The 9,551-nt window shown below is 37.1% G+C and overlaps 1 pseudogene; it reads left to right on the forward strand.

Annotated features, from left to right (window-relative positions):
- The first annotated feature begins 1,035 nt into the window (after positions 1-1,035).
- On the forward strand, positions 1,036-1,763 carry LOC119528865 (annotated as a pseudogene).
- The last annotated feature ends 7,788 nt before the right edge of the window (positions 1,764-9,551 follow it).

The following is a 9,551-nucleotide window of genomic DNA, read 5'->3' on the forward strand; positions in this document are numbered from 1 at the left end:
TGATTTTTATGGCATGATCCTGAAGCTTGAGTCTGAGCCTGGAATGAAATCTTTGGGAGTGGAGGGGTGTTTGGAGGTTGTGAGTGTATTTTGCATGTGGATAGAATATAAATTAATTGGTGCCCATGGGGGTACCATGGTAGTTTAAAAATATGATCCCAACATATTTTGAACCTCCTCCTGTCAAGAGATGGAGTCCATATCCCCTTCCCTTAAATCTGGGTCTGTGGTATCTTGATCAAGAAAATATGACAGAAATGATGCTGTGTCAGCTTCTGGGCCTAGACTTTAAGAAACTGGCAACTTCACTTCCTGTCTCTTGGAATGCTCACTTGTGGAACTTTGCACCATGCTGTGAGGAAGCCCAAGCATCCTGTGGAGAAGCCCAGGGAGAAATAACTAAGTTCTTAGATCCATAGCCCAAGCTGAAGTTTCAGTTACAGCTAGCCCCCTCTTATCAGTGATGTGATTGAGCTATCTTGAAAATGGATCCTTCAGCCTCCCATCAAGAAACTCCAGCTAAGGCAACATGGAGCAAAAACAAGTTGTTCAAACTGAATCCTACCTATAGTGCATATTTTTGAGCAAAGTAAATAATTGTTGATAACTTAAGCCACTAAATTTTGGAGTAGTTTGCTATGCAACAGAAAGTAAAAGGTGCATAATGTGGGAATGAGGGAAGGTTTTGTTTGTTTTTACCTGTAGGAGACATTCCAGTATGTTTGAGTACCATACTGTATGGAACCAGTGAAGAAGAGAGGTTAAAGACATAGGAGTTATATGGGATAACCAACAGATGGAAGTCCCTGAGGAAGCACCAGAGCACAGGATCTCGAGTATAACTGCATGGATTAGTGTAGTCAAGACAAGAGACATCATTGAGCGCGGGATGAAAGCTTGCTGGGCACCTCCACCTGAGCCCTGACAGGCCTTTTTTTTTGTTGTTAAATTTAAAGGGGGCACAGAAATAAAGCTCCCTGCCTCAGGTGACCTCTCAGGGGTCTTCCCACCAGAGGTGCCCCGCCACTGAAGGACATGGTGAAGGGGGAGCAAGTCCTGAGCCTGAAGCCACAGCACGAGTTCAAATTCCAAGGTTCCTTCACCAATGTTGTCACCACCAACCTAAAACTGGGCAACACTTCAGACCTAAATGTGTGCTTTAAAGTGAAGCTCACGGCGACACGTAAATACTGCGTGAGGCCCAACAGTGGGATCACTGATGCAGGGGCATCTATTAATGTGTCTGTGATGTTACAGCCTTTTGATTACGATCCCAATAAGAAAAGTAAACATGTTTATAGGTCAATCTATGTTTGCTCCAACTGACACTTCTGGTATGGAAGCAGTATTGAAGGAGGCAAAACCAGAAGACCTTATGGAATCAAAAGTTAGATGAGTGTTTGAATTGCCAGCAGAAAATGATAAACCACACAATGTAGAAATAAATAACATTTCAACTACCTCTGCATCAAAGACAGAAACACCAACAGCATCTAAATCTCTGAGTTCTTCTTTGGATGTCACTGAAGTTAAGAAAGTGATGGAAGAATGTAAGAGGCTGCAAGGTGAAGTTCAGAAGCTTCGGGAGGAGAACAAACAATTCAAGGAAGAAGATGGACTTCAGATGAGAAAGACGGTGCACGGTGACAGCCCCAAGTCTGCATTAGCCACAGCGGGAAGGAGGAGGCCTTGGCAACTGGCTACTTGCTTTGGTGGTCTTGTTCTTTACTGTCAGTGTAATTGTAGGGAAAATTGCCTTGTAGAGGCCACATGCAAAGGATGGCAAATTGGATTGATGCATCTGCCATATCATAGGGTTTACATTTATCATAACCATGGGTAAAAAGAAATTAATGTTTGATGACATTTCACAGTTCTTGCCTTTAAATTACCACTCCCATGCATATACATACACAAACACACACACAAATACACAATGGAATAATCTTTTAGAAGGTTTAAATGTATAGTGAATGACTGGGAGGAAAAGAATGATCTTTATTAAATTATGAGGGAAACCATGATTAATACCACACTGGAATATTGTAAATGTCATGTTAGACATTGGTAGGCTTTGGTACATGTTCCTGGATTACCTCTCCTAAAACAAGACACTCTTCCTCAGCTGTTGGTGCTGGCCTTTGGGAGCCAGAGCCCCACAAGGTGGGCAGGTGCTGTTACCTGCTATCACCTCCATGTAGTCATCTACTACACTGCTCTTTCACTCCCAAGCCTTCTTTTCCATGTCTTCATTTCTATCCATGCAGAGCAGAGTCAGAAGCTATGCCATTTTGAATGTATTGTGTCTCCCAAAATGCCATTATCTTTGATGCAATCTTGTGTGGGTAGACATGTTAGTGTTGATTAGATTGTAATTCTTTGAGTGTTTCCATGGAGATGCGACCCACCCAACTGTGGGTGATAACTCTTATTGGATAATTTCCATGCAGGTGTGGCCCCGCCCATTCGGCATGGGCCTTGATTAGTTTACTGGAGCACTATACAAGCTCAGACAGAAGGAATGAGCTTCCTACAACCAAGAGGGACACTTCGAAGAACAAACAGGAGCTGAGAGAGGAGTTGCAGATGAGAGACAGTTTGAAGATGGTCATTGAAAGCAGACTTTGCTCCAGAGAAGCTAAGAGAGGACAAACACCCCAAGAGCAACTGAAAGTGAAATTTTGAAGAGGAGCTGCAGCTAAGAGAGGACAAAACACCCCAAGAGCAACATTTTGGAGAATGCCATTTTGAAATGCAACCTAGGAGCAAGCAGATGCCAGCCACATGCCTTCCAAGCTAAAAGAGGTTTTCCGGACACCAATAGCCATCCTTCAATGAAGGTACCCCATTGTTGATGCTTTACCCTGGACAGTTTATGGCCTTAATACTGTAACTTTGTAACCAAATAAACCCCCTTTGTAAAAGCCAATCCATTTCTGGTGTTTTGCATAATGGCAGCATTAGCAAACTGGAACAGCAGCTGAAAAGAATTGCACTATAGCAGCATCAGATGTGCTCGTCATGAATGAGAGGCGTATGTTGACTGATTGACCCAACACTTTGGAAAAAAAGTCAATGCTTTGTCTGTAAAGGGATCGAGCTAAATTACTATTGGTTCATGTAGTGAAATTGAACTGTTATTCAGAGATGTTTAATGCATATTTAACTTATTTAATGTATTTCATCTCACATTTTCTTTTTGTCACAAAATTTTAATAAATGCTGTGGCCAACTCACCTGTGCTACCTATTGCCAGTGGGTTATGATGGCATTGCTGCTGGAGTGCTGTGGGCTCCTCTCTCTCTGGAGGCTTCTGGGTACTACGTACCTGTGGAAGGTGTGACTCTGTTGAATGTTGGAAAGAGCAGTGAGGTTATGTTTTTCTGTGTAAATAAATAACAACTGCCATAGGGAGGGAAATTCTTTCTAGCAACAGTCAAGTCTAGATTACCCCTTCGAAGGAAAAGAGTAGCTGATCTTAAAGAAATGAACATAACTATTTTTCACCGTCCCCCAACCCACCACCCATACTTCCAGCACACATGACCCTAGGGCTGGCCCAACATTTCTCATTGTGGCCCTGGCTTGGAGTCATGAAGAGTGAGTCAGGCTGCAGAGTGGTAGGAGAGAGGGGAAACAGTGGGGGTGGGGAGGGGGTTGTGAGAGAGACTCTTACGGAAATTCATCAAGTGGTAATGCAGCGTTTGACTGTGAATTAATTCTATGCCGTAAAAGACCAATCCAATCCTGTTTGACTATGTAGCATCTTAAAAAGAAAAAAAAATTAAAATGAAGCCCCAAAATTAAGGGAAAAAAAGAAAAGAGAAGAGAGAAGAAGAAAGAAGAGATACCGCTTCCATTGTGATAGAAGCTTAAGAGGAAAGGATAAGGACCAATGCAGATACGTTTCTAAATTTGGTAGGGTTTTCCATGTGAAAGCATCTATAAAATCGGAGTCAATGTTAACTTCTATGGGTTAGTATAGAGGGAGGTTTACCGTTTAAAAGGGGTACATGGAGAGCAGTAAAGAGATGACTATGGAAACAAAGAATCACTGGACAGTGAGTCCAAATGCAAAAATCTGATTTTATCTCCACTTGGAAATCACATGGAAGATTCAAATTAAACATATCCAAAACTGAATTCATCATTTATCCTGTGTCCTTATTTCCATACACCACACCAAATCCATAGACTTCTGCAGGATCTCTCCTGGTTAATGGTGTTTCTATCCACCCAACCACAAAAACCAGAAAACATGAAAGTCAACATAGACCCCTCCCTACCCCTTACTACCCCAAACCACCCAACAATATATTGTCAAAATATTTTCTTAAAAATTGTAAATTTGGTCGTATACACAAATGAATGTATATAATGTACATGTATAGTAAATCTGTACCCATTCCCATTTTAAGAAATAGAACACTGGAAATATAGAACACCCTATTTGCTCTCCACAATACATTCTACTCCATCATTCCAAAGGTAACTAATATTCTCAAGTTAATTGTTATCTGCTTTTCATTTCAGTTTTAATATTCATACACACACACACACATATATATATCCCATGTGGTGTATGTTTATTTCTCTCTGATTTTACTCTTTGAATAAGTGTAACTGTATATTAAGCACCTTTTGTAACTTGAGTTTTTGCTTGAAGTATTTGTTTTGAGATATTTCCATCTCGATTTGTGCATCTGTAGTATATTTGTATCATAACTTTGTAACACAAATGTGTTACATTTGTTAATATTCTTTAGTTTATAGGGCATTACATTGTATAACATGCCAAAATTTATTCACTCTACTGTTTTTGCACTTTTGGATTGTTTGCTATTTTTACAATTACGAACAGGACTATAGCATTCTTACACGTTTTTCTGTGCATATGTGTGCCTTTAGGACTGTAAATATTAGGTGATAAGATGTGTACAGTTTCTATTTTACAAAGGAAATCCAACTTTTTTGCAGTGGTTGTACAAAATTACATTTTCATTCATAGTATTTTAGTCTTTGTTTCTCCTCATTGTCACCAACATCTGCAGTGTCAGACATTAACTTTTGACATTTCAAGGATGTGTAATGGCATCTCAGGTTGTGGTATTTTGATTTTCATTTATATTTTCTTGATTATTAAGAAGATGAAACAGCCTCTCTTGGGTCATTCTTGTCTCCTATAAAGGGCAATTCCTTTTCATATCTTTTTTTTTTTTCAATAGGGATGTCCGTCTTTTTCTTATTGATTCACAGGAAGTATTTATATATTTTATGCCAATTTTTTGTAAGTTATAAATGTTTATATGTCTTCATTCAGTTTTTGTCTCATTTTTATTCACATTATAGAATCTTATGATGATCTAAATTACTTACATTAAGGTAGTCGAATATATTGTTATTTTCCTCAAAGTGTGTGTATGCCTTTTGTATTTTGTTTACAAAATCCTGCCCCACACAACAATAATTATAAAGAAACTCTTCTCTATATCCTTTTAAAGATTTTATCATTTAGCTTTTCATATTATGCTGTTAATTTACCTGGAATTGATTCTTGTATATAGTGAGATGTAGGATTAAAATTTCATTTTTTCCAGTAGGCATAACCAGTGTTCCACTGTCATTTATTTAGTACTCCAAAATTTCCATATTGATATTCAGTCCATCCCCTCATTCAAAAAGATTTATGCCTGCTTTATCAAAAATTAAATTTCCAGAGGGATATGGATGTACTCCTGGATAGTCTATATTGTTCTGTTGTTCAATTGACTGCATGCACCAATATCATACTGCTATCACTTTATGTTATCTTGATATTTCATTGGGAAAGCCCCATCCCCCAACCCTGGTCTCATTTGGAAAGTCTTGGTTTTTCTTGGCACGTTGTTCTCATACATAAAGTTTGGCAACATCTCATATAGAATATGTAAAAATATTGTTATTTTGATTGGAATTACACTTAATATATTGAAATTTTGGGTAGGATTTACATATTCCTATCCATAAACATGGCAATTCTCTTGATTTATTTAAGTATTCTTTGCTGTTTTTTAATAATGATTTATAATATTCTCCATAAAGATCTTGCATATATTTTGTATATTAAAGTATTTTATGTATTTATTCACAGTATAAATATTATCTTTTAAAAATAAAATTTTAATTGAGGAATAACATGAATACATAAAAGGGCACAATCTGTACAACTCAATGAAATATGATATAGGGAACACCTCAAGTAGCTAACAAAAAGATTCTAAGAATACAACATTATCAGAATCCCAGAATGCCATCCCCCTCAGAAAACTTCCATCTCAACACTAGCCCTCTCCAGCAGTACCACTATCTTGTCTGATTCCTAAAGTAGTTTACCTGGATTGGGTTTTATTTGAATAGGATCATGGAGATATTCTTCACTCAATATTATATTTGTGAAATCAATTCATACAGCTATTAGCTTATTCATTTTCATTTCCATGGCAGCAATGTTCTACAATTTATTTTTCTGTTATAATGTTGATGAGTAATTTTGAGTTTGGAACTGTTATTAATAGTGCAGTTATGAACATATTTTTCACATAATCCCAGTGCACCTGTGTTTGCATTTCTCCTGATATTTATTTGTCAGGTCTAGGGTTTGATTTTATCCTACTTAAAAGTTAATCAGCTGGCCTGTTACTGTTTCATGGATGCTGGCAGAAGACACGAGACTCCCAGGTCATAGACAAATTTATTACTCACAGCACAGCAAGCAGCATGAGCATCAGTACATTTGCATCAGTTTCCCTTGCTTCACCTCCCTCCCCACCTCCCAGGTCTCATGGGAGTGAAGCAGAGGGCCGAGATGGATGCCTGTATGCACAGTTGGTGTGTTACAGGAGAGGAACCTTGAGTTCGGGGAATCAATACTTCACAGCAAGCAGAGAAGCAAACTTGCTCCTTGTCCTGAGGGAGACATTACCTCACTCCTCAAGTTGCTTATTGCAAGCATAACCCTGTGAAATGGCCTGGGTAAAGATCAGTCAAGACCTCGTATCCTGGAACAGTCAGCAGGAACATGAAGGGAAGTCAGGGGCCACAGCAAGGTTCCTTGCCCATCAATACTTGGGAGTGAAAGTGGGTCATGGGCTATGCCATAAATCAGATTCAGAAATTGGCACACTGTCCTTATACATAAATTTTGGAAACATCTCATATAGAATATGTAAAAATAGTGTTATTTTGATTGAAATTACACTTAATACACTGAAATTTTAGGTAGAATTTACATATTCCTATCCATATACATGGCAATTCTCTTGATTTATTTAAGTATTCTTTGCAGTCTTTTAATAATGATTTATAATATTCTCCATAAAGATCATAAAAACTGTCAAAAAGTTTTCTGAATTGTTTGTACCAATTCACAGTCCCACCAGCAGTATATGAGCATGTTGGTTGTTGCACATCTGTGCCATATTTTGGTATGTTGTTTTCTTTAATTTTATCCTTACTGGTGTGGTTAAAGTCATAACTCATGTTGGTTTTAATTTTCATTTTCTTGACTGGGTGCTTTTCCTATGTTCACTGGATACTTGGATATTATTTTTTTGTGATGTAACTGTTTGGATTTTTTGTGCATAATTCCATTGGTTTATGTCCTTTTTAAACATTGATTTATAGGAATTTTTGTATAACCTTGATAAAAGTCCTTCATCAGTTATATATATTGCAAATATCTTTTCCTACTCTCTGGCTTGATTTTTCACTTCCTTAATTGAGTCTAATGTATATGCATTTTTGTTTATAGATATTGCTTTTGGTGTCCTGTTAATGCATGAAGATGTTCTCCTGTTTGCTGTCTAGAAATGCTTTCTTTTCCATTTTAGATCTCAGTTCCACCTGGAATTGATATTTGTGGATGATCTAATGTAGATGGCCAAGATTTACTTTTATTCCATAAATATTTCCAATGTAATCAACAGATTTATTAAAAACCCATTCTCCCATTTCTTTGAAATGCAACCATTGCTATGAATTGTGTCCCCACATGTGTGGGTCTGTTTCTGGTTTCTGTTCCTTTGGCCTATGTGTGTGGCCTTGAACCAATACCACCTTGTCGTTATCTTAATTACCATAGTTTTATAGTAAGGCTTGATATTTGTTAGTATCATTCCTCTGAATCTTTTTCTTCAAGTTTGTTTTGACTATTTGGGGGTCCCTTGCTTTTTTATTAAAATAGCTCATCTGTTAAAAAAAAACAAGGCACTGCAGGGTAGGGGTTATGATTAAGATTTCATATACTCATAAATTCCCTATATTGTTTGAATAGAATGATATCTTTATTGGAGTTTTCTAATCCATGAACTTGATGTATCCCTTTACTGACTTAGATCTTTACTAATTTTCTCCTTCTGATATTTTATAATTTTGTATAGAGGTTGCACAAATTGTTCACTACATATTTATTCTAGGTATTAGATTCTTTATGCTCTTTTATTGCTAATTTTTATATTTTTATTTTCTATTTTTTATACAGAAATACACTTGATTTTTGCATTAAACTTGAATCCAGTGACCTTGCTAAATTCATTAATTAATTAAAATGTTTTATCTGATGAATCTTCTCTGGGGATAATGATAATTTTTGTACTTTTGCTGTTTCCTTGCTTTTTCTTGCCTTATCACATTTATAGAAGCTCCAGTACAATTTTAAATAGAACTCATGTTAGTAAGCATCTTTTTCTTTTTCCAGATCAGGCAACAATATAATGCTTACTCTAGATTATTATCGTTACCATTATTATTATTATTGAAGTATGTGTTACATATAACATAACACACAGATTTTAAGTATGAATAGTGATGAGTTTTGACAAGTGTATACAGATTCCAGTAAGTTCCTGTGGTGGACAGAATTATAAAATGACTCCCAGGGACTGTATAATGGTTCAGCCACTCTGGAAGTCAGTCTGGCAGTTCCTTAGAAAACTAGATATAGAGTTACCATTCGATCCAGCGATTGCACTTCTCGGTATATACCCAGAAGATCGGAAAGCAGTGACACGAACAGATATCTGCACGCCAATGTTCATAGCAGCATTATTCACAATTGCTAAAAGATGGAAACAACCCAAATGTCCTTCAACAGATGAGTGGATAAATAAAATGTGGTATATACACACGATGGAATACTACGCGGCAGTAAGAAGGAACGATCTCGTGAAACATATGACAACATGGATGAACCTTGAGGACATAATGCTAAGCGAAATAAGCCAGGCACAAAAAGAGAAATATTATATGCTACCACTAATGTGAACTTTGAAAAATGTAAAACAAATGGCTTATAATGTAGAATGTAGGGGAACTAGCAATAGAGAGCAATTAAGGAAGGGGGGAACAATAATCCAAGAAGAACAGATAAGCTATTTAACGTTCTGGGGATGCCCAGGAATGACTATGGTCTGTTAATTTCTGATGGATATAGTAGGAGCAAGTTCACAGAAATGTTGCTATATTAGGTAACTTTCTTGGGGTAAAGTAGGAACATGTTGGAAGTTAAGCAGATA

This window comes from Choloepus didactylus, chromosome 3 (genome assembly GCF_015220235.1).
Source record: "Choloepus didactylus isolate mChoDid1 chromosome 3, mChoDid1.pri, whole genome shotgun sequence".
NCBI classification, from domain to species: Eukaryota; Metazoa; Chordata; class Mammalia; order Pilosa; family Megalonychidae; genus Choloepus; species Choloepus didactylus.